Below are 26728 nucleotides of genomic sequence, written 5' to 3'. Positions count from 1 at the left end.
ATTAAAATGATAAAAACACAAAATACTGAAATCTAAATAAAAAATGAAGTTGAATATAGTAAATTAAACTAAAATAACATTTATAGTTGTTCTGTATGGAAGTAACTCACAGTAGACATTTTAAGAAAAAGAAACTGTTTTCATGCAGTGAACATCAGTGGGGTTTGTTTGTGTGCTCTGCAGATAAACCAAGTGTTTACAGGACAAGTTTGAAATGATCTGATTCTGATAAGGAAATGTCATTCATTTTTGTAGTGAACTTTTCCTTTAAAAAAAATTTTAGACATTAAAAAGAAGAGATGTACAAGCTTCTTAACCAATTTAGCTGCTATTTCAAATATTTTTCTTTTAGCATGTTTCAAAGAGTAATTGGCTGTACTTCGCAAGACATGCATTGTTTAATTACATGTTTTCATAAGCGGCAGAATGACATCAGGCATTGCCATCATATTTGCGTCTCTAAATTCTTAGATGAGCATTGAAGGGTCCTTGGAAACTTATGGGAGTGCATTTCCCATAAGAGGAGTAATTGTCTCTTTGAGTTGGTTCTGTTTTCATGGTTCTTAATTAACCAAATAGACCTTCCCTTCCTCTCTTCTCGGAAGATAATTTGATAGGAAAAGTGATCTGTTCTAGTTAGGTCTGAAAACAATTATATGAAATTGCTGCTTTTGGTCTACATTTGCTTGTCACTGCTTCTCCCCCATGCCGGTCCAATCTAAGACCATCTGAGCAAATAAAATGATATTTACCTCATCTTCTGTTACAAGCTTTCAAAATTACATGGCTTCAGGAAAAATCAATACCAAATAGCAGCTTAGCTGCTGATATATACTTAGGGAGCATGCTAACTTTTCCTGCGTTTGTTCTCAGTCTCCCGACTTCACTCCGCCCCTGAAGAGAAGGAAAAAAGGATTTACACCATGAAAAGTCTCTCAATGACATGCCGAGGAGATGCTTATAAACTGCCCACGCTTGCTAGCGTAAAGCAGGGCGCCTGTCCAAGCGGCTAACCTTTAGCATGGGAAGGCTGCACTACACGTCTCTCAAAGTTCAGGCAGAGGAAGGGCTGCTGACCCGTCGGATGATTTGAAGACTCAAATACCACTTTCATTTATTATTTATCCCCGGCAGGACGAGGGGGAGGAATGGGAGCATCATACCTGAGTTGGTAATGTAAAGAAATGGCCATTTCTAGGAGGATTGACCTCAGGGAATCAAATCCCGTTAAAGGCCTAGGAAAATTGCTTAATATCCAGGGCTTAAATAAGTTGTGGATCAAAACATTTGGTCATGATGAAGGGGAAATGGCACACACCGGACATCAGAAAGAGGCACATATTTCTTTTCCTTGACACTTATTTTTACGCTTAAAAAGTCATTGGAAGGTTGCTGAGGAGTAAGTGGCTGGCTGAATATCATATTTCAGAGAATCTGTTCAATTTGCAAGGATATGGAATGTAAAACCCAGCCATTGTTTTGTTTCACATCGTACCTTCAGCCCACGGGCACCTCTGGGTGTCATAAGATGCAATTATCTTCTCTCGCTTTCCCTCTCTCTCTCTCTCTCTGTTGATGCTCTTGGGAAGGTAATGAACCTGTGTAATTGCAGCAGAGTGTAATGATGCATGTATGTATGAGCCATGGCTTTGTGTTCGCTGTTGAATTTTTATCAATAAGGGAGATTGGATTAATATTTCAAAGTTAATGTTTTTGTTCAAGACTTTGCACGAAAATAAACATGATTAAGTTTCACAGACGCTTGTGCAAAAATAACAGATCTTTTTAATTATGCCCTTAATAGCTTTATAGATTTTTGAAAGATAAATTCTTATTGGCATTTTTGTAATTATAGGTCTTTATTGCTTTTATGAAAATAATGGTCAAGGCTCATTCATTCTTTGTTAAGTCCATGGGCAAGAAACATTTCCATGTGTCCTAAGCAAAAACAATTTCACTGCAATGATTTATTCCTTTCATCTATCTATCTATCTATCTATCTATCTATCTATCTATCTATCTATCTATCTATCTATCTATCTATCTGTCTGTCTGTCTGTCTGTCTGTCTGTCTGTCTGTCTGTCTGTCTGTCTGTCTGTCTGTCTGTCTGTCTGTCTGTCTGTCTGTCTGTCTGCCTGCCTTGCCTGCCTGCCTGTCTGTCTGTCTGTCATCAATATATCTTCATTTGTCTGTCTGTCATTCTATTTTTTTCTGTCTTTTTATCTATTATTTTCTATCGTTATCTGTTTTTATTCTTTCAAACATTCTGCCTTTTGTCCATTCTTTCCTCATCGCTCCATCTACCCATAAGTCTGTCTGTTGTTCTGTCTCTCTGTCTGTTGTTCTCCTATCTTTCGATCTGACTGTGGTTCAGTCTGTCTCTTCATCTTTGTCTGTTGCAGATTTAAATGATATTTTGCCACATGTCACAAAAGAAAACAACCACAACAACAATAGTATATTTCAGTTGATCCGTCCTTTAACTCAGCCATCAGAGAAAAGAAAACCAATTAAACTTTTGTATTGCTGGAATGAATTTGATTGAGAGGGAAGTATGCATTGATTTAGCCCTGAACTCCCTGATGAACTTGGTTTGGCATGGCCGTACATGTATGTGCGGTTTTCTAGCACATTTTCAGCCCTACCGCTGCTGCGTTCGGCTACACTCCCAATATAGACAATCATCGGGAAGTGTTTTAGACCATTATAAATAAATAAATGCAAATTCCATGCCCTCTAAGAGACAGTCTACATTTTTAATAATCAAATAACAAACCCGAGTTTCCTTGTTTTTCTGTGCCAAATTGGTATGTCTAGTGGTCGACCGGCACTTATAGCTACATTGGACTTATAGTCTGCTCTTATTAGTCCACAGAAACCATTATGCTCTTCCCTTTCCTTCACACTAAAAGAAATGTTTTCCTCATAAAGAGTGCTGAGCACCTAGAATGAGCCATATTTAATGCTCCCATGAGACATTTCCTATGTTTTCCCTCGTTTAATCCAGAACCATCCTTCCTGAAAACCACCAGCATGCTTAGTTTGTTGTCTTTTGTGTGCGCGGTGTATCCAAGCGACCCATTGTATAGCCTATAATGTATATTACAGTGCTGTTTTTTGGCCAAACGTGTCTTGCAGATGTTTGCTGGCTTCCACCGAATCGTCCTGATTGCTGTGGCCTCCGGAGGGAAGTTTTTGCCATACAGTAGCGGCTACAGCCAGTGCGGTTCTATACGGGTCAAAGGAAGGTTGAGAAACTGGCTTTAGTGTTGTTTAAATCAGTTTTTTCCTTAACTAAAACTCCATTTCTTAAAGAGCTTTTCTACAGCGGGGACATAAACGCGTCACAGGAGCTCATAGGATTTCTCCACTGGCCCTCCAAAACTGGCTTGAATATGGAGGGAGCTGTTAAGACTGTAGTGTAAATACTGCTTTGGAGGACAAATCCATCCAAACCGCAGATTATAATGAAAGAAATATGCTTGAAAACTTTCTATAAAAGAGACGTACGGCTACACGTAAACCACGGGACTGTGTGGTTTGTTATTTTATTTCTCCAAAGAATTTAGAGTAGGAGGAGGGCAGTTTGAAAACACATGAAGCGTAATTGTTCTTTGAGCCTGCGCTGTTTTCAGAGTGGACGATTTGACTGCCGCACATGTTCTTGTGTAACTCAGATTCGTATTCAGTTTAGTCTCGTTATAATCAGTAACATTCAGAAGTGATGTTTAAAGTGGAAAATCTGCCATGTGGGATAAAGGCTGGATTGAAGCTGAAACGTAAAGCTGTGTAATTTTGTGCTACAAGTGTTGGATGACCAGATGTCTTTTCACTTTAGGTTCAAAATAGTAACACGTAGTAAAACAAAACCTGATTAGTTACATGTGGTATTTTTTCACCAAAAGAGGGTGCTGTTGCTTGTAGCATCATCAAATCGTATTATAATTTGTCTTCCTCTAATGATAATGACCACATAATAAAGTCCCTAATGTATGTAATGCCATTACTTTTTAATTTTTAAAGAGATTAAAACAATATTTCCATGATTTAAAATTCATCCAGCTGAACTGAAAAAGTGCATACTGAAAGGTAGCTATTTTGACACAGAGTTGTTAAAACACATCTGGTAATCTTTGTTTTGTTACATTCAGATGTAGATGTTTTACATTTACTCTAAAACAATGCATGCTCAATTTGCTCCTGATATTAAATTAATCTATAGTCATCATTTAGTTATGTAGATTTTCCATAATAACTTTTTATAATGTAAAATCAAGCAGATTAATAAATTAATATCTGAATAAATGAAAGGTTCTGTGAAGTGTTTAGAAATTTGCATTATGCATTCAATATTTGACGTTAATCACAACTGAAACATGAAGAAAGGGTGGGACATATAGTAGATCCTCTCCTTTATAAAATAGTCAATAGTGTTTTTTTGACCCATGCTCATTATGGATACGTACCCCAGTATATATTTCTGGAGAGGGCAAAATATATCCCAGGAGCTACGTCCAGAGGTCGCTGTGAATGCTTTTTCAGGTCTCAAATTTCTCACCAATCAAGAGCCAATCATGCCTGCTCTTCTCACGTAAATCCACCAGGCCGCTGTCGACTGACTGATTGATTGATTGACTGACTGACTGACCGATTACCCTACTCACCCTCTTCCCTAAAACCAACCGACAGTGTTTTCAAAAGCAATTCAGAAAAAAGAAAAACCCTGGCCGCTGCTTGATTTTTACTGTTTTCAGATGTTACCACATTCTCACCCGGTTATTTACTTGTTTATTTTCTTTTTTTCCTTTTGTTTTTATTTTACCTAAATTCTGGAACCATTCTTCCCTGGACCCAGACCTGAACCTTGCCATTGACTCCGCTCCTTGTCTTGCGTCGTTTCAAGCCGTCCTCATGAAGGTAAGTGGTCAACCTGTAACAGCAAAAGGAACAAATGCCGTCAGTAGCATTATACCGCCCCCTAACGTTCGTTTGTTTAAATAATGCAGCCATACCAACTCCCGGCTACATAATTCGCTCTCTTCAGAAATGTATACAGGGGTACGTATTAACAATGAGCCTGTATTGGTTTTGTTTAATGACAGCTCGGCCAGTGAGAATGATTGAGCTCAAGCACATCGAATGAAACTCAAATTAGAAGCGTCTTGAAGGGGCGGGGCATGTCAGATACTAGAAACCATTTGTTTGGTCAAGATTTGAAACTGAATAATAAGGTGGCGTGAATTTTTTTTTTATATATATTTATATCCACTCAAATTTTGTCACTGTTTTTGTAGCACACTAGCCAACATACTGATACTAACATCTAAAAAAAAGTAATGTGAATGTAAATTGTACTGTAGTGTGTAATGTAATTAATGAAAAAAAATACTTACATTCGTGACAGATAACAATGTGAATTAGTTTTATTGTGTTTCCTACTGAATTTTTTTTCTTCTTCATTTATTTATTCATTCATTTTCCTTTGGCTTTATCTTATTATTTATCAGGGGTATCCACAGCGGAATGAACCGTTAACTTGTTCAGCATATGTATTACACAGAGAATGCCCTTCCAGCTGCAACCCAGTGCTGGGAAACTTCCATAAATACTCATTCACACTCATACACTGGCCAATTTCACGAGTTCACATGATTGGCACCCTAACTTGTGTTGTTCCCATTGTGCAGCCGTTGTGATTGTGATGTTTGTCTGTGATGAATTAGCCTCGTCAAAGACTGATCGTGCTCCTCTCAAATTTTTTTTAGGAAACATCCAACATAGGCTCATTCTAAAAACGTAGCCCTATATACGTTTCTGGAAACCTCGAATTATGTGGCCAGAAGTATGTATAACTGCATTACATTTCTTAAACGAATGGTATGGGGTGGTATGACGCCATTCCCGCTGTAACTACTTCCAAGAAACCATAATCCAAAAAATAAAAATAAACAAGTAAATAGCAGTGTAATAATGTGGTAAAATCTGAATATGTGGTAAAATCAGATGAGGCATTTTCTTTTTCTGGATTGCTTTTGAGAATTGTTGGTTGGGTTTAGGGAAGTGGGTGGATGGGTCAATTAATAAAATTGGTTGGGGTAAGGGAAGGAGGAGGGTGGGTCAGTCGATTGGTCAGTAAGTCAGTAAGTCAGTCAGTCAGTCAGTCAGTCAGTCAGTCAGTCAGTCAGTGAGTCAAACAAAGTCAACAGCGGCCAACAGCAGGCACGAATGGCACTCAAGAGAGAAATTTGAGATCTGAAAAAGCGTATATATTGGCCTCTCGTGGATTCGCGAAAACAAAAACTGCTGTAAAAAACATACCCCCTGGGACGTATCCAGAAATGTATGTAGAGGTACGTTTTTTATTCAATTCACCTATAGCCTATGAAACCGGAGCACCCGGAGAAAACCCACGTAAATTCAGGGAGAACATGCAAACTCCACACAGAAAGCCAACTGACCCAGCCAGGACTCGAACCAGCAACATTCTTGCTGTGAGGCAACAGTGCAAACCTCTGAGCCCCGCCTTTTTTAATTATTATAATTAACTATTAGTTTAACATTATAAAATGAGTGTGTTTGTGTGACAGCTTAAACAGGCTTTCTTTTATTAAAATGTGTTTTTTTTCTGTATTTGTAACTTTTTAAACATTTAAATATATTTTAGTGTGAACTTGATTCGTCATGATTTCTGTGTAAAAACATTTGTATACAATTTGTTAGCACAGCTAGTGAGCAAGTTTGACTGTTTTGAAATCTTGACAGCATTTAAACATTTCACGGAAATCAACCTGCAAACAGCTTACTTATAGTTGTCTTTGCAAATTAAGTCGGATGGCAGAAAGTATTAGCACATACATGAGCTTTAAATTCCTCCGTAAGCCATTTGAGTGAACTCATTGGCGTTGAATACACCTCTTGAAGAGTGAAAACTGGTGTGTTTTTCTTTTTCCAACTGTCGGTGTTAAAATGTCAGAGGCTCATTCAAAAACACGCCTGGAATCACTGTTTGCTTTGTGCATGTTAAGTGTTGGACGAGCACAATCACAAAATTTCGTTAAATATTGACATTTGCACACATGCGCCATATGGATTTGCTTAGAGTGAGTCAGACTAACTAAATAAAATGTTCCGTGATTTTTCTCCCTCTCCTTTTTTTTTTTTTTTTTTTTAAGCTGGGAGTATTACAACCTGGATTGGGCTCCATTGTAATTGCTCCATTTCAAATATATATCTGAATGCTGTAAGGAGGCTTTGATCAGACACTGGGGATCATTTGTGCCTTTCGCCTTTATGTGGTAGTCACACAGTGTAAAGTGCAGTCCCTTTATGTCTCGGGCTTTGCTTTTCAGATGGATCTCTATATAAAAGTCATTCTCGACATGAAAGCCTCTGTTACCTGCCAATTGCACCCATAAGGAATTAAAACAGTATTGCTCTCTCAATGTATTCTGGCAGAGGCTCGGCCTGGTTATTTAGATTCCATTCTTGTCTCGGGTATAATGAATGCTCCCTTGTTAGCCTCTCTCCGAGTCCAGAACTACAGGGAGTAGAGAAGTGCTTGCTATTTTTGCACTTGACGGACTTGTAAAATATTGTACGTATTGTAATCGCAGGCGATATTGAGAAAAAATATATTTAAAAATAATTAAAAAGCATAATTTTTCCAATATGTCATGTAGATTAAAGCAAATTTGCTTACCTTCGTGCTTACACATGCACAAATACACTTGTACAGCTATTTGTATAGGGACTTGCCATTGTCGTAATGATTTTAGACTGTACAGACTGTATATTCTACCAACCCTACCTCTAAACCCAAATCTGACAGGAAAGTTTCAGCATTTTAAAGTGTTTAATAATTAAAAACTTAATTATAAATCTTAATTCTGTTTGTGATTTTTCGTTTTTCTCATGCAGAACCAATAAAATTAATAAAATACACAGGTATTGCTATACTTGTGGGGACATTTGGTTCCCACAATGAGAGAAATACTTGGTACACACACACACACACACACACACACACACACACACACACACACACACACACACACACATACAGATGTTCGTTCATTCAATCTGCCTGGACAATTTGTTCGCCCAGGTCTCATTTGTTTGAGATCCATAATTCATTTGTATTAGCTTTGGACATGTCCTTTAATGAAACCTCCATGGCCTTGAGGCCAATGGGACTCCTCCAAGTCCCTTGCGAAGGCAAAGACGCATTGACACTTAGCGTTCGCCGGTACGCCAGCTCCTAATTGGCTGCTGTGCCTGGATCTATTTTGTCATTTAAATAGCTTGCTTTCGTAAGCTTTCAATTAGCCTGAAGATTGGCACAGCTCTTTTGTCAGAGATAAATGAGCTGATATATTAAAGAGTATCCTTGGATGACAGAGGCTTCCCGTGCCACACTTCCAGACCTGCTGCCCATTGATTCTTGTCCTGGTAATTCATTGGGATCATATATCTGGCTGAACACTACCTCTTATAGGAGAAAAACTGACTTATTAACTTATGTTTTTGTAAAAATAACTTACCATTTAAGATAATTTGCCTTTTTAATTATTCATTGATTTATTTATAAAAAAATTTTTGACTTAGAAATTAATATTATTTCTGACAAATATTTAAACATATCTAGATACCTGTGAAGTGTATTTTATTAGTATATGGGTTGTTTAAATGTAAAATAACAGTATTCATACTAACACGTTATTAATCAATGTAGTTAAAAAAATAAAATAAATAAAAACTGCATTTTAATAATACACATTTTAATAATGTTTTGTTAGTTAACTTTGGTAAATGCATTAATTACATTGTAATAACAATAATTATAAGATTGAGATAAATGTTTAGGGGGTTATTCTCTTTAGATGTTAGTTAGAAAACTTTTGATTTTATTTAATGTTAGTACGTTGAAGGTTATTACTTGTGATCAGTAAAGGGATATATTAGTATTTTTATTGTCAGTTACTGTAACATTTGGTATTTGGTAAAGTTATTCATTGGATTTACTTTTTTTAAGATAAGTGGTTGTAAACAATTTATTTGGGCTGAATTTAAACAAACAAATTAAGTTTCATTTAAATTCAGCAGTAAATATACAGTAAACTGTTTGTAACAATGTTGCAGAAATCGTTTTTTTTCTTCAGTGTGATAAGTGATATAAAACATTTATATGTATAAAAGAGAAAGTTTTTTCACTTCACAACTTGAATAGAGAATTATAGAATAAAGAATATAACGTTAATAATTTTATTTTTAGAAAATAGTAGCCCAGCATAATAATGGATTGCAAAAAACAGAGATGTGACCCAAATTTCATTGATGTTTTGATAAAATGTAAGGTGAATATTCCTCAAGCAACATTTAGTTCCTATAGCGATTATACTGTTCTCTTACCCAGTAAATAAAATTACAGAAGCCTCTCGTGAAGTTTGGAGGGGGTCAGAGGTCTATATAAAAGTGATAATGTATTTAGGAACCATCCTATAATGAATGACAGGTGAACAGATCATGGACTGGTCAAGAGCAAGTAGGCAGCATAACATTTTACAAGGTCTTAACCTGCCTTCAACTCCACTCCCATAAGCCATCCACAAATAAAACAGTAGTCTTAGCCAGGCCCTCCAAGTTTGTAACATAATGGGTTCAACAACACAATGGAACTTTGCAGGGACCTCAAAAGATCACACTTCTGTTTTTTTTTTTGTTTTTTTAGAGTGTAGCAAAATTAGATAGCAGTTCAAGTTTTATCGACTTTTCCATTGACTCTACAGCATGAAGGGCAATAGAATCATGTAGTGTCGACTGTAGCAAGAGCAAAACAGCAGCTCAGTGGGATGTCAAGAAGCAGGAAATGCGATATCAGACCCCACAGTTCCTTAAAACATAACTTTCATATATATATATAAATAACAAATCTTTGCATGATAACACTTGATTACATCGTAGCACAGTATGCACATTTCTGAAAGTTGTCGGTATCTTAAACAACAGATTATTTGCAGACAATACAACAAACGAAAACTTTAAAACTTGGTCAGATGAGAATACGTTGTTCCTGTGGAGCTGAAAGCCAGTACTCCAAAATGTAATTTTCCAACAAAGAAAATAAGCCACAAGTAATCTGCTCTGTAATACCTTCCAGTCCTTAAACAAAATCCCCTGCTTTTATGACATCAGCTAGACTTTTTCACCTTTCTAATGGGATTTTGAGGGAAAATGGCTTTCTGGATCACCTCTTTCAGTCTTGCTTAGAAATACAGTAAGTTTTTTTTTATATTGAGAAGCACTTAATTGGTTTGAATGACTGATGATACATGGGTGGAACCTCGAGCCAGGTAAGTTGGTGGAGAATACAGGCAACCGCTGTAGGTGGATGGTGATGCATGAGGTCCACTGGTCAATTTCTCCCTCAGTGACACTTTCCTGACTGACTAGATTTTACCCCTGATGAATTACACTTGTCAAACAGCAGAGAGGAGATAGACCTGGAGTCTCATCCCTGATTAAAAATGAATTGAATTATTCAGAGCCCTCGTACCAAACGTCCTTACCGGATTTGTCTTTGTCAATCAGATTTTGGTTGGATTTAATGTACGATAAATGCTGTCTGTTAGCATGCTGTTTTGACAAAAGCCTTTTATGCTCTTTCCACAGAAGGAAAGCAGAGTAAATCATGCTTGTTTGTTTCCCGACTTCAAACCTGCAGGCCTAAATTGAAGGCCTTTCTAGAAAAACAAAGGCTCGCCTCGAAACGAGGCTGAACATATAGATTTTAAATTCCATTTCAAACAGGCTACTGACTCTAGCTAACAGCTGACATGAGCTAGCTGTCTTATGTTCCACATGCAATAAGTCCGAAGACTGCGGACCCCTAGGACAGGTGGAAGGTAAACCTTCATAAACAAGCTTGCTGAAAGCATAGCAGGGCCTTTGGGATTGCCGTTAGTCTGTCCAGTAGTGTCTTTCAGCACGTTGCTCACTCTTCCTGTGTTAAGCCATTGTCTTCACTCTCTGTATTAGAAGCAGACTGAATATTTTGTTCTAGCTCTGCATTTACTGATGTCCACGAGGCCTCTTTTTCATCATCGCTGAATATTTGATAGCATCCTTTTGCAGGTGTAGAATTTGCAGATGAAACAAAATAAACAGTTATATTTATTCCCATGACGCAAGAAAAGGGAATTATTAGGAAAGGCAAATTAGCATTTTTTGCATTAATTCAAACAAATTTGCCTATGTGGAGTTTATTTTGTGTGTGCTTGTAAAAAAAAACACACCCACTGTTAAGTGCTTTTTAAAATGCTATGCATGTTTTATTAAAGCAGCGCCTTTTAAGAATAAAGAAAAAAGAGGTGGATTTGGAGCTCCCCGCAGGTATGTTACTCATGAGATTTGTCGATGTTACTGCTATGCCTTTGAGATGCGCTATTGAGTGTCTGAATCTATCTGTGTGAGTGTTTGGATTCTGTTTATTCTTTTTGGTCCCTTTTCAGGGAAATGAAGTATGAAGCTTAGAATCAGACACACTCATCCAGATATTCTCTCTTCAGAAACTCAGAAGGGCAGCAGGAAAAAAAGATCAAAGGACTCTGCCCGAAAACCTCTCTACAAAGTAAGGAGCTTCAGAAACAAAATGTTCCACTATAAGAAAGGTATACGAACATTTCTCAGATAAGACCAAAAAAAAAGGGGGATTTACATTTCAGGTGGAATAGATGCTCATTTTCAAATGACCTAACATGAAAACATGGCTTTGAGAAAATATGATATGAATACAGAGGCATCTTAGATTTTACCTGTGCATTTCAAGCATAATTTACAGTAGATATGCGTTTTTATAAAAGATATCATTGTTTCTTTGTGAAACGTAAAGAGTGACTCCTGGAAGAATGTTTTAAAACATAAAAAAACATCATAAAAGCATAAAATGTTCTTCTGAAATTGTACAGAAGGAAACATTAGTGAATTTATTTTCTGTTCTGTAACATGATTACAGAAGATTTAGATTGTAGTGCTTTAGTCATTTTATACTTTTATGCAATGGTTTAGTTTTTTGGATGCTACGCTACTATTAAAAGATCCACGCTACCATTAAAAGGTTTGGGAAATTTTTTTTTTTCCTCAAAGAGTTATTGTATGCTAAATTGAATTGATTTGACAAAAGTATCTCCTCAGTAATATGAAAGACAGTAGCATTTGAGTTAATTTCCCCCAGTTTGGTGATGAACATAATGTTTCCCATCAGAACCAAAAAAATATTAAACATGGGTTCATCGCTGAAGTGAACAGAGTTCTCTGTCCAAACAACATGCTTCTCTGTTATGTACTATATGTGAAAATGTTCTCTTATTTTGAGCTGTATTCTTTTTGAAATATCTCATTTAAAGGGGTGGTCAAAGTGTAATTTTTAAGGCTTGGTTGTGTTTATGGGGTGCAAAGCAATGTGTGCTCATGCTTTATTTGTAAAAAAAAAATTTACAAGATTTTTCCAAATATCTTACTTTAATTATATGCAGCTAATCAGCTAACATGAAAACAACTGTCATATTTCCTAGTTTCTTCGAAAGCCAGCCAATAAGAGGCTCTGATTGGTCAGATAACATAAATTGCTGATTCATGGATGGGCTCCAAGTCACCAGGAAACATCACGACCAGTCACTAGCAGGCGCTGTGCCTCAGCTGTGTAAATGCTGTCAGTCAGTGTGGTAGCTTTGTCAGTGTGACCCTGGATTTGATATAAAATGAAGAGGACATGGCTGAACCTCATAACTGCTCTCTAAATAAAATAAAAAAGAGTGTCTTTCATATATAATTGAGTAATAAGCATGTGTAAGTCGTATGACATGTTAAAATATCTTTTGCAACTTTGTTATTTGGGTCACACTTTACAATAAGTTTCATTAGTTAATGTTAATTAATGCATTTACTAACATGAACAAACAATGAACAATACATACATACAATACATACTACTGTATTTGTTTACGTTAGTTAAGGTTAGTTAATGAATATACAGCTGTTCATTGTTAGTTCATGTTAACTCATGGTGCATTAACTAATTTTAACAAGCAAGGACTTGGATGTTAATAATGCATTAGTAAATGTTCAATTATGATTAATAAATGCTGTACAAGTGTTGTTCATGATTAGTTCATGTTTGTAAATGCATTAACTATTGAACCTTATTGTGAAGTGTTACCGTTATTTGATATGAGGAATGAAGGGAATATTGCCGCATACAAAGACACTGCAGCGCTGTTGAATATTGTGGGTGTTTACAGGGGTTTGATGATAAATAAGAATTTGTAGCTAAATTTTTAGCTGTGCCAAACAGCATTTTCTGTTGCTTACATCATTGTTTACGTCCTCACTACAACATACCATTAACACTAGAAACTGTGCATGTAACTGATCAATTTTTTCAAATAAAAATACTTACAGATTGTGGCTCACAATCCACAGCTTCACCTATATGGTTGGAGGAGTTTTAGCCGAATCCAGCACTGAACTGGCAGATATTCTGGAAGCTCTTATTTGTCAAACTCTAACTATATATTTTTAGAATTCTCTGGAACATAATTAAAACTAAACTTTAAGCACTTCTCTCTTTGTGTCATGTCCTTTGGAAACCCAAATACAGAACCAGAGGAAGCTCTGTGGAAATAGCAGCGTTTGGATGACGTTTTAGCTTTCTCTGCTATAATATTACAGAACCACTAGCCACGTCCTGTTGTGATCTCACTAGCCCAGTTGTATTTTTTGTAGTCCCCAAACTTTGTTCGCTGTAGGCTTTGCTAAGTTAACTCTGTAAAAGCCATTGTCTCCTTTTGGATTGAACTTAAAGCGTATTACATTGAGAGATGTTGCTTATGTTTACACAGCTACATTACACATCAACTAAAGTTTAAGCTTTGTAGTGGACCACACATTTAAGTTTTTGTTCTATATTTCAGAATACATATAACTCAAACAGTATGCTTCCTATTAGAATAACATCAAACATGACTAAGCAGTGACATTGCAATTTAGGAAATTGTTAATTATTTACAGTATGATTTGGTGTTTCATAAAATATTTCTTCTTATTTTTATTATTATTATTAAATATTTTTGCATTTATTTTAAAGACTGGATACATAGAGATAGATATATTTTATTATAACATTTTAAATCATATGACTTCATTATCAGTTTCTGTGGAAATAATGAATTCTTGGTGAATAAGTTATAGAATAGTACATTATTTGATATGGAGCTGAAGCAAGTAACAGCCCAGTACATTTTACAATGACCTTGAAGCAACAAACTACCTATAAAGTGAAAAGCTCATTGAGCGTTATGAGGAGACAGGTCACCGCAGGTCCTTGTTTTACTCCGCAGAGTCGTGACCTGACAGGTCAAAACCAAGAAGTTTTTTTTGCGTATAGATATTTTATAGACCATTGTGCATGTTATTATGATTTGTGCTGCTGGCTCATGCATTGCATTACCTGACCATTCAGACTGCACCTCACATGTGAATACCAACCTATATTTATTCACTGCATCCACTAACAATTGCTGAATAAAACGGATGTTTACATATTTCATATAGCGCTTCCTGAACGACCGTCTCTAGGATTGTGTGTATATTGGTGGCTCCGGGAATGCATTTCTATGTATGAAATGTAATTGTGAGGAACAAATACCTCTGAACTATCAGAGAAAATCAAAAGTAAAGAAATAAGAAGCCCATTTTTCACAGTTAGGATTGTCACAGGCTGGAATTGGCTTTGCTGCGTTTCCAGGATGGAAAGGAGATCTGTGAGCGCTCTGTCAGACATTTATTAATCCAGCAATATCTATTGGTGTGTGTGTGTGTGTGTGTGTGTGGACTCAATCAGTGTGACGTCTGTTACCATGGTGCTTGGTTGCAAAAAAAACTTAATTCCAGATCACCTGGAGTTCTGATTGCAGTCGCAGTGTTGTGGCCTTTTACAAAGACGTTTGTGGGGTGGAAACATAATTCATATTTTGAAATCAGTGTCCTGTGTGTTTTGGATAGACCTGTAGTTTTGAAAGCGACAAGCCTTTGTGTGCTTATTTATATTTATATTACCTTTTATAACTACAGTGCTCAGCATAATTGAGTACACCCCATTTTGAAAATGAATATTTTGATTCATTTCTCAGTGAATATAGGCAATGCATTTTGGTGCAGTTAAACAAAACAGATTTATTAAACAAATATATTTAATAAAATAATAATTTAGTCATTGAGCATCTTTATAAATAGAAAGATAATACAATAAATTTAAGCAAAATATATACAAAAATATACTACCTACACAATTGCAACTAAAGTAAAAAAAAAATTTCGCTTCTCTTGATTTTTACTCATTTTTAAAATTTGAATTTAATATTTTTTTATAACATGAATTTGGCTGTACTAGTTTTTGGACCGTTATTGTAAGTTATTTTGTAAGATGAGCTCCAGATTTGGCTTAGGTACTGACTAATCTAATGTATATGCACAAATATCATATTGTATAGCTTCCTATTAAAAATATGAATATAAAAGATCTGTGAGGGTTGTACTTATATATGCTGAGCACTGCAGGATCGTGCGTTAGTACACATCTCTTGAAGGTAAATAATGATTATTTACCATCATAAGATGTGTATGAAGGTGATAGAATAAATATTTGCCCACTGCTCTGTGCTATAAATGCATTTTTTGTATGATTCAAATGATTTTAAGCACTTTTATGAGCACTTTTTTATCAAAATCGCTGTATTTTGCGTATCTCCTGTTTAATTACAGCGTAGAAAGCAGGGTGAGGCAGCACCGAGCTGTGCCTCACGTCAGATTGCGCAATCCTATGCACACTGGGTTAACTCCAATGGAATGCTTTATTAAAATGTTTTTTATACATTGTAGACATTTTATTATATGTCCTCAATTTGCATCTAATAGGTAATGTATTTCACATGCCTATCACTTATTTAGTGTTCGGATCTGACATTTAGCCGCACTGAAAAGACATGAGGTGAGGCAGGCAGTAGCTCTGCCGCACTGAAGAGGACGTGCATGTGCTTACATTATTCTTGTTCAGTTGTTGCTCTTCTGTGTAGTAAGGTTTAATAGGAGTCTGTTATTTTATGTTTTGCTGTGATGGACTGCAAATATCCTGGATGTAATGTTGATATCTCAGCTTCAAAAATGATAAAAATTGCACTTTTAATCAAAACGTTAATAAATAATGGACAACCAATGCGGGAGCTACAGGACTAGCTTTAAAGGAAGGGACAGAAGATAATGAGATCATTTCAAAGTAATTCAAGTCATAAGACATAATTTAAAGTAAAGACCAGTGTGCAAATCCTGTGTATGTATGCGTGCTTGCGTGTTTGAGAGTAAGAGAGAGAGCACATCCGTTGTGATGCTGTGTCGCTTGTTTTCTGCTGTCTGTAGCGTCCACCTTGGTGTTTTTTGGAGGCATATTAAATCACTATACAGTTTACATTTTTCCTTGGCCCAATATGTACCTGCCATGTGTAGAGAAAGAATGCTGACATGAAATATGAAACACAATTGCTAGTTGGCAAATATATTGGGTGGATATATTTGTAAAAATTACCCTGAAGGAGTCGTGCCTCACCAGCCACAAACCTTACCGCATGTCACTGGAGCACTGTATATGTATTTTTAAATCTATTTAACTATTTTTCCAATCTATGTCTTTATAAATAGTTTAAAATGCATATCTAATAAAAAATATATATAGTTATAATATTTATAAAATTGTTTATATTATTATTTATATAATAATCTAAAAGACAAAGTAGCCCACTTCATATTGCCACATTCCGTATGTATTTAAAAAAAAAAGACAAATACAAACATAATTTCTGCAATGAAAATGGGTTGACCTATTTCTGTGTATGTTCGCTGGGTCTGGTACCTGAACTTTGTTGGTCTTTTAAAGTGAAATTTGCTTATATGCTCAAACCTGGCCACGTTTCTGCATTCCAGGCATTTGGAAATCTAAACAATCCTCGAGCAATATGATAAATTCTCAATGTTTCTTTTTGTTTTAATAACCTTAACAAAAGCCAGGCTCCTTCTGAGCAGCATAATAGACAGTCTGAAGTGGGTGACGTTTCCCTCCCCCTCTGTTCTCTCGTATTCTTCCCTCCTTGTGCCATTTTTAATTTTCTCTGGTGTAACATTCAGCTGCTTTAAGCTATTTTGTTTTCCAGGAAGATCCGTCGTGCGAGTCTCTCCAGCTCCGGTGGCCGTATCCGCCATCCATTTTCCTTCACAGCTCCATTCTCATTTTCTGGGTGCTTCATTTCGAGTCTCACCCCAGGCACGCCGCTGTGCCCTGAAGCACTGTCATTGCCTTTGCTTTATGTCCAGCGCTTTCTATTAGATCCCTGCCATGCTGCCAGAGCCCCCTTTTTTATTCACTGGCCCCCTCATTTACATTTTATTTAATGAGGAGCCTGATCACCTGAGCACATTCATCATTCCTTCCTGCACATGGGACGTGCTCCTGGAACTGGTGCATCCCCTCCATAACTCACACGCACACACTGAGCACGTTCAGCCCTGTTTTATTTTGTGGGTCTGTTCAGCACCAAGGCTTTTATTGGAACGAACTGCACTTTCTAATAATGTTCTTTATGTGCATCTTTCAGCCTCTGGGAGCAGGATGATGAGCTACACAAACCACATTTGTAACCAGGCATTTATTAAAATGATATCTAGCTTATTTCACTCCCCCTTTCTTCATTTAGATCCTCTGTGGTATGGCCATACACATTCATGTTGTCATATAGAGCTTTTTTATTCAGAAAATGACAAAACAACATACGTTTTCACTTGTTAGAAATGAAAATCAGGGTTATTAGTGATATTTCTTATTTTTCTTTTACTCTGAAGTTGATTTTAGAATATTTTGATATTTATAAATATTAAATGAGTGTAAAAAATTCAATATGTCCCATGTTCCTTTGGTTATTTTAAGCAGAAAATGCTCTAAATGACAGCTATAATATAATTGCTTGTATTAAGTGTTTCTAAAATAATTAATAGAAATACATAAAAACTTTATTACTGTTAAATATTATTTAAATTGTATGCGTATTTGTTTTTAGTTTTAAGTGAAACTAATTTTGAGAGGGGCACGTGACATGATTGATCACAGCTAGTCCCTCATCCATAATCAGTAATAATCCAATCTTTATTCAAGCCTACAATAATTAGACCGATTTCGCCCTACTGCCTTATCTTCATTTTGAAAGAATTCCCCTTTCCATCTCCCCCTTTTCCTTATTTTACCAGGGGGAGCTCTAGAGACCTACCTGATCCTGGACCCGTTATATGTTTATTGACCAGACATGAGCCAGTAATGATTGAGTAATAAATTGAGTAATGAATTTCATTTAGCTATTTATTCACAGTTATTGTAATTTCAAACATTTTTTCATTGAAATAACATTTTACAGGATTACTATTATTATTACATTATTTTTTACGTCTTAATTAAAACAACTTACTGATCCTAGTCTTCCCTATTAAGTATTAATTAGGGGTGCACAATATATCGTTTTAGCATCAATATCGCAATGTGAACATTTGCAAAAGTCACATCGCAGGATATGTAATGTTGAGTCTGCGTTATAATTTATCATTTGTATGTGATTGAGGCCTGTGGCTGTTTGAGAATTTTAAAAGCATTTGGCATATGGAATTGTACCAATAGTAATGATGAATTTTTTCAACTACTGTACCTGAATACTGTTATACTCAGAAAATGATAAAACACTGTTTATTTCAATTGTATCTTCATTGTAATTATCTATGCTTTTAACCCTTATGTACGTACTGTTAAGGGTGGTTTTCATCCACTGGGGTAGAGCTGCACAATATATCGTTTCAGCATCGATATCGCAATATTCGCATCCGCAATAGTCGCATCCCAGGATCTGCAATGTTGAACTGGTAGTATAATTGAATAGGAGCTATATTTGAAAACGCTTAAGATTTGTCACTGCAATGTTTAACCATAAAGTTACCAAAACCTTTATTATTTATGTGTGTTTTTAGGGCCTGCGACTGTTTTTAAAAGTCAGATTAAAATAGCCATACATAAGAAATGATGTTTCTAACTTTAAAGAAGAGAAATTGTGTTTATGTAAATGTATGATGAAAACTATACAGTGGTATTTTACATTTGATTAAAAAATTTGAATCTGAATATTGCTAAATATCCCAAAAAATCATAAAAGTATCATTTTTGTAGATGCTCTCCCTTATAAAATTATCAAAATGTATCTAAAATTATGAATTCTTTCCAAATAGGCCTATTGATTTCATCTGGTTAAAATTATACTCAATATCTAAATATATGTATTGTAGAAAAAAATTATATTGCAATGTCAGTTTTTTTCTCAATATCGTGCAGCCCCACAGTGGGGCAATTTTGAATCTTAATTTGGCCATAGCTTGTTAAAGCTAGCTAACAGTGTTTCAGCTTTTTTTTTTTTTGCATTTACAGATCAAGCTAAAAAAAATCCAGTCCACAATTGCTTTTTAATTGAAAATATGTCATTCTGTGTGTTTTTTCACTAAATCAGTGACATCATTTATTCATTCATTAATTCATTTTCTTGTCGGCTTAGTCCCTTTATTAATCCTGGGTCACCACAGCGGAATGAACCGCCAACTTATCCAGCAAGTTTTTACGCAGCGGATGCCCTTCACAGCCCCTTGGACTGTGGGGGTAACCGGAGCACCCGGAGGAAACCCACCCGAAGGCAGGGGGAACATGCAAACTCCACACAGAAACCCCAACTGAGCTGAGGGTCGAACCAGTGACCCAGCAACCTTCTTGCTGTGAGGCGAACATGCTACCCCCTGCGCTACTGCGTCGCCACATCATTTATGGGTTTGGCAATTAAAGAGTTAAAATCCTGTAATTTTCTAAACAATTTAGTAGTTTTGATCAGGACTGAGGTTGATTAACAGATTTATGCAAAATAATTGTTTATTTATAATTTATAATTATTTATCTGATGCATTTTGACAGCAGTTTAATTTTGTGGATGTTTTTATCCCAACATAAAAAATGGTTGTAAATTTGAATAGTGCACAAGAGTTAATTTGTTTATTAGATTTTATGCAGAAATATACACCCACAAAGTCATTCCAATCAGTCTAAACTTATAAGATCTTTCCAAATATTGAAATATTCAAGTCATCGGGTGAAATTGTATTCATATCGCAGACTAACAAAATATTGCAATGTTAGATTTTTCTAATATCAAGTATTAATATATTCATATTAATGTCGTTCAAATACTAAATAACTCTACTACTAACATTCATGAAATCATGTATTTTTGCATTCAGTTATCATGTATGTTGTTTTCCATTCCTTGACATCTATTTACCTTCTATTGTGTATTTTGGTCACATAAATACTGTTATATAGTTATGGGTGCTTTTCTCCATTTTTCTGGCTCATCCACGCCGTTTTCAATTCATCTCCCATATGGTACAATGCTGTCTGAGTGCTTTTTGGCTTGGTCGTATAGAAGATATATAATATTTATGAATATAGCTGGCTTATATATTCACTTACAGAGGCGATAGTTACGGGTGTCTGTCTCCATTTACCTCCTGTTGGATTCACATCAGTCCTCGGGAGTCTGTAAAGTCCAACGCCTCATCTCTAGACGCATAGCCAAAGCATTGTATTGTGAATTTATGACTAGGTATTGCACAAAAAAATCTCATGAGAATCTGCAATACTGTAAAACAGTTTTCCTTGGACAGCTTTCCATCATTTTCAGTCCTTTTTTTCCTACTTTTTCTTGGCCCACCTTTACCTGTTTTTCTAAACCACTTATTTATGTTATTTCAGGCCGTCTACTTCACTCCTTGGACATTGTATTTCATGTCATAATAATAGACCGCAAAAATGTGAGCCGTATGCTCCAGAGAAAAAAAAGACTGATTCACAAATAAACCAACTAGGCATAATTAGGCAAAGGAAACTTTTTTTGGTGATTGACATCCAAGGATAAAAGTATTCCATACAAGACTCAATTGCATTTGTAAATATAATCAAGCTGGGTAGTAATTAGCTTTGGCTTTACAAGTAACCCCTAACAAGTCCAAATTAGTTTAATGGAGGGGTTACTTACTGTCTCTTTTCCTTTCCAAACTCCAGACATTTTTTTTTGTTGCTTGTATATATTGTTTTATCTGTGACCTGTGTCGTGTTTACCTGATGTGAGTATAGTCTCGGTGTTGAAGATCCTTAAAAGTAGAGACAGTGGGAATGTTTGGAGGAACGCATCTAAACGTATTCCACATGTTATCGTCTGGTCCTGGTGAGGGGCGCCATGGGTTACCTTGGAACTTTAACTTTAAACAGCTGGAGTATTTGGATTGTGAAATTGCATTGCACTGCCTAAATTCACTTAAGATGAAAGGCCTCGCTTGAACACGGCAGCTCTGTTTTCTGGCCCCGAGTCAAACAATAATTTGAACTTTTTGTCCGTTTATGAGAAATGGCCTTTGTAGATAGTCTGTTTGAGAGTCCCATTGGATGAGATTGTATAGCTCTTAAGTGATCATGCACAGAGGTGGGGAATCAAGACAAATGATAATTTTCTAAACTTTTCTGTGGCGTAAGCGACAATTCCACCATAAATGTAATTTACTATGATGTTCAAACCCAACTTTCTTTCTCCTAGCAACCCTGTAAAAATTTATACAGGATTTTTTTTCTTTCACTTTTTTATCATCTAAAGCAGTGGTTCCCAAAGTGGGGGTCAGGACAATCATAGGGGGTCACTTGGTGATTTAAAAAAGTCAAATAAATTGTATTAAACTATTAGAACTACAATATTTTAACCATAACCCACAGAAGATAAAAAAACAACAACATGCAAATTAAAAGCCATCAGCTATAAATTTTTTTTATAGGATTGGTGTGTTTACATTCGATTAAAAACACAGCAAAAATGTCAGCTACAGAAGATTGATTTTATAGCACCAGGTTAAACTTTCTGACACCTTTAAGTCAATGAAATACATAAAAAATAATAAGAGATGAAGGTTGAGAATGATCTCTGATTGGTGGCCTCCAAAATGAAACCTAAAATAGACTTGTGCAGAAAACACTGTGTCCACCAGTGTTTTTAATTTAGGTTAACATTAATTTAACATTAACATTAATTAATTAAACAAATTAAAAAAAAAAAAAATGATATGGTTGTTAGACTGTTGTACTTTTTTGTGCTAGCTCTCTGCAACTCTCACATGGTCGCCCACTAAAGCTAAGCAGGGTTGCGCTCGGTCAGTACCTGCATTAGAGACCACATAGGGAAAGCTACAGTAGGTTGCTGTTGTAAGTAGTATTAGTGAAACCAGCAGGGGGAGCCTAACCTGCGATCTGTGTGGGTCCTAATGCCCAAGTTTAGTGATGGGGACTCTATACTGCTTATGAGCGCTGTCTTTTGGATGAGACATTAAACAGAGGTCCTGACTCTCTGTGGTCGTAAAAAAAAATCCTAGGATGTCCTTCGAAAAAAAGTAGTGTTTAACCCTGGCATCTTGGTCAAATTTGCCCACTGGCCTCTGTCTATCATGGCCTCCTAATCATCCCAATATATTAATTGGCTTTATCACCTTCTTCTTTTTACAATCAGCTGGTGCGTCATCCAGGAGGATGCTACACACTGGTGGTAGATGAGAAGATTCCCCCCAATGTGTAAAGCACTTTGAGAGTCCAGAAATGTGCTATGTAAATATAAGGAATTATGATTGTGTTTTCAATATGCTTGTGTTTTGTATAGGCCTATTGTTGTGTGCACAATGTTTGTATATTTATAACCACCTCAGAGGAATTTGGGGATCGCAAGTCACTGGCATTATTATTTCAGGAGACTCGGGCTGAAAAGTTTGGGAATCCCTAATCTAAAACATGCCAAAATGGTTAGATTGCAAGATTAATGAAATGTAAGGAATAACTGATGGCAAATTATTAGAAAATATTCTGAGGTGGTGATGTGGCCACAGTGCAAAGTGGATGCTCCTTACATTCAGATGATCCAATGGACCTGAGACAGCTATTCTGATTACATTATTGTTATCACACTCAAGTAGGGCTGGCCGATATGGCCTTTTTAAAAAAAAATCCCAGTTTTATTCATAAAAAAATCAATTTACGATTTAAATAGATTTTTTTTCTCTCCACAAAAAATGCTTGGAGTTGAACATTATTAACCTATATAACCTTATCATAATGATAATTAATTGATAAATGATATTTACAGTTCTGAATGTCTTTGCTGGATCACATAATTTATCTGAAAACAGTAGCGTTGGATTCCAACATTAGATCACCATATATAGTTACATTGTATGTATCTATAGGTAACAGTTACTTCAATATGCACAGTCCATTACTTCTCACTGTGAGAAATACAAGATGTGGTTATGTTAGGGTTTTTTTTGGCTGGCATTTTTGTCCATCCATGTTGTTTTTCATTTCAAAGAGCGCAACATTTCTCAGAGTTGTCCTCTGCTCACTGCATGTTGTTTATGTGTTTCTATAGCAATGTGGGGGAAATACGGGAGCCCAGGGGGTGCGTCACGTGAAAACCGATTTTTTATTCGAACAAATTGATGTGAACTTCACACTCGAGTTAATCAATAAAATTGATTTATTACCTAGCCCTACACTCAAAATATTAACAATGTTTCGTCCACCTATTTTTATTAACATTTTGCAATATCACATGCAAAATGCTTAATTGAAACACCAAAATGCATCTAAATTTGGAAAATTTGTATAAAATACTTATGCGCACAACTGAGTGGGATAAGCATTTATCCTATACAAAAAAAGTGCATGAACTATGATGGAAACACATTCATCAAATAAATTTGAATGAATGTGCATGAAAAAGTTGTGTGATTTACACATTCATTATGTTTTGTCTTTTACTTCTAAAGAGCAAGTGATTTAAAAGAAAAGTCTGACAGTGTTTCTTTCCTAATACAGCAAATACCAGTCTATACACACACACACACACACACACACACACACACACACACACACACACACACACACACACACACACACACACACATATACACACACATACATACATACATACATACATATATATATATATATATATATATATATATATATATATATATATATATATATATATATATATATATATATATATATATATATATATATATATATATATATATATAGCCAGTTTAGCAGGAGGTGGTAATTTTTTTTTTATTTGACCTATTGGATGGAAACGGTGCTTTAATCCCAAATGTTTTGTGCAATATTCAAGTTTGCAAATAAGTGTATTTCGCATCTTTGGCTAGAAACATAGCTATTGTTAAATCAAGTCATTTATTGGGTTTTTGTCTTCAAAACATTCCTAGTTTGTTTCTAGGTCTTGAACATGAACATTTATAGAGGACAAATGCTAACTAGACACAGTGATTAATTATGTGAATTACCTGATTCTGAACAATGTTCTGCAAAAGCATCTCTACTATTAGTCCATTTGTAAGTTTATCTGCTTCAAGAAAAGTGGCTTCACCATCATAACATGTGTCCATGAGTATGGGTGTTTGTCTTTACATTATGTGTAAGTGTTTGTATGGAATTCAATTCAATTAATCTTTATATTCATAGCGCTTTTTTAATGTATATTGTGCAAAAGCAGCTTAACAGATAATTTATAATAAACTGATATTGTGTCAGTTCAGTTTTCAGAGTTTAAGTTCAGTTTAGTTTACTTCCGTTTGGTTTAATTTTCACTGTTGAAAGTCCAAACACTGAAGAGCAAATCCATTGATGCACAGCTCCACAATCCCCAAACCAAGCAAGCCAGCGATGATTTTGGCGAGGCACAAACTTTACCAATTGATGAAAGTGAAGGAAAAAAAAAATCATGAGAGAAATCAGTCTCAGTTGGGCATGACCATTTGTCCTCTGGTCAAACGTCTTGTACATGAGAGTGAATGCAAGTAAAGAAACATGGAAAGGATTAATATTTTTATGCTATTGTTTAAAATATTTGTTAACTTGTTTGTGATGTTTGGTTTATTCACAGTTGTTGACCTGGAACTGTAATGCAGCCGAGAGCTTCCAGGGCTAGAACTACTGTAGTCATTCATTTTTTTAAAATGTAATTTGACAGCTTAGAAGATTAACCAGCCATTTAGAATTAAGCCTTTAGTTGGCAGATTGTTCACAAGCTGTTTTACTGATGACTTTCCATAATTGTGTGGCAAACAAGTACTTAGCAATGAAGAACGATTAGAAAAGATGAAATATGGGATAACATCTGATTTCCCCCCCCCCTTAAGTCAGAAGATTAAAAGTAGAGTGTAATTTTAGTGGGACATATATAAATCTTGTCACTATCCCAGGAAAACAGAATGTCTATTCACTCTGTACTTACAGGTTCACTAATGCTACAGGTTTTGATGTTTTACCTTTCTTTTTTTCTACTCAATGCAGTTTTTTACAGAATGCATCTTATAGTAAGGTGCAGCTTATTTTGCAGGGAAAAAAATCTATTTTATGGAATAGTATGGCTTCATTTAACTTATGTTATCAAATTTCCATTATAAGAAATAAAATTGTACTCAGTCATTAAGTTTGTATTTGCAGCCTTCTTTAGTATAGTATGTGGAAAACAGCCTAGCAGTAAGTCTGAGAGTTGTTTCAGTAAGTTTTATTTGATGTTGCAAAGTTTATACTGCTATCTATAGGTATGGATGCAAAAGTTAGTGGATTTTGTCTCTGTTTCATTCTCTTTCGCTTGTTTGCTCCAGCTACCTATTCAAAAAACTGACTTTAATTGCTTCTTATTTAGCAATGCTTTTTGTTTGACTCCCTTCGTTTCATTAATTTTTTAGTTTTTGTTTTGATTCTGAATCTGTTATGTTTTGTCAGTGGTATAAACATTGTTTGTTGCCTAATTGCTTTTTTGTGTGTTATAGATATACTGGTATGTTTTGTGAAACATCTTTACCATTAGTTAAAAGTACAAAAGTAAAATTTTGTTTTCATTGTGAACAGTATATAACAGTCGATTACATGACGTAGATCCTCTTTACGAAAAGATGAATACAAATATTTGACATATAATTATGTGAACAATGACATCAGTGACATTAGTAAAAAAAGTATAATTAAATAATATGTGTAGTTTGTGAGCAATTTCACAAAAGTAGCAGTGTGCTATGGCTGTATATTGGCACAGGATGAGTGCCTTATTGTCTCACCAGTGACGATATATAGCCTTTCCCACTGCTACGAGCATGATATTGCGTTTATACAACAGTTTAATGGCATAATCATTTAAATAAAAAAGAAAATCAAACACGGATAGTTTCAAAAATCCTTTTGTACGAGGAACTTTCTTTTGCCATTCATTCACATTTGCAGAGGACATATGAAGAGCAGAAACCATTGCTAATACACAAACGTCACTTTAGAGCTAGTATTTGAATGATTCTCTAGTGTATATCTAAAGTGATGAAAAAAGAGGGTGGTTTTGCTGACATTTAAAGATTATTAGGTTGAACGACATGAAATGCCATCAGTCTACAGAGATTTTTCAGTATTTCTCTGTTGCAATCTGGATATGACAATAATTACTTCAA

At 35.5% G+C, this 26728-nt stretch overlaps 1 long non-coding RNA gene across 8 annotated transcripts in view; it reads left to right on the top strand.

Moving 5' to 3' along the window:
• The window catches only part of LOC137489241 (uncharacterized), a 315493-nt gene that overhangs the window by 165062 nt on the left and 123703 nt on the right, over window positions 1-26728 (top strand). For 2 of the 8 annotated variants that reach the window (XR_012399384.1, XR_012399388.1), the window contains exon 4: window positions 4857-4918. The exons of 5 other annotated variants lie outside the window; for them this stretch is intronic. This is a non-coding gene — a long non-coding RNA (uncharacterized lncRNA). Of the gene's footprint in view, window positions 1-4856; window positions 4919-11508; window positions 11628-26728 lie in introns of all 8 variants that reach the window. One more of the 8 variants, XR_012399385.1, reaches the window with a different exon arrangement.

The sequence above is a fragment of the Danio rerio genome, chromosome 24, assembly GCF_049306965.1.
Source record: "Danio rerio strain Tuebingen ecotype United States chromosome 24, GRCz12tu, whole genome shotgun sequence".
NCBI lineage: Eukaryota > Metazoa > Chordata > Actinopteri > Cypriniformes > Danionidae > Danio > Danio rerio.
The sequence above is the reverse complement of the archived record's forward strand: the minus strand, read 5'-3'. Positions and strand labels throughout refer to the sequence as shown.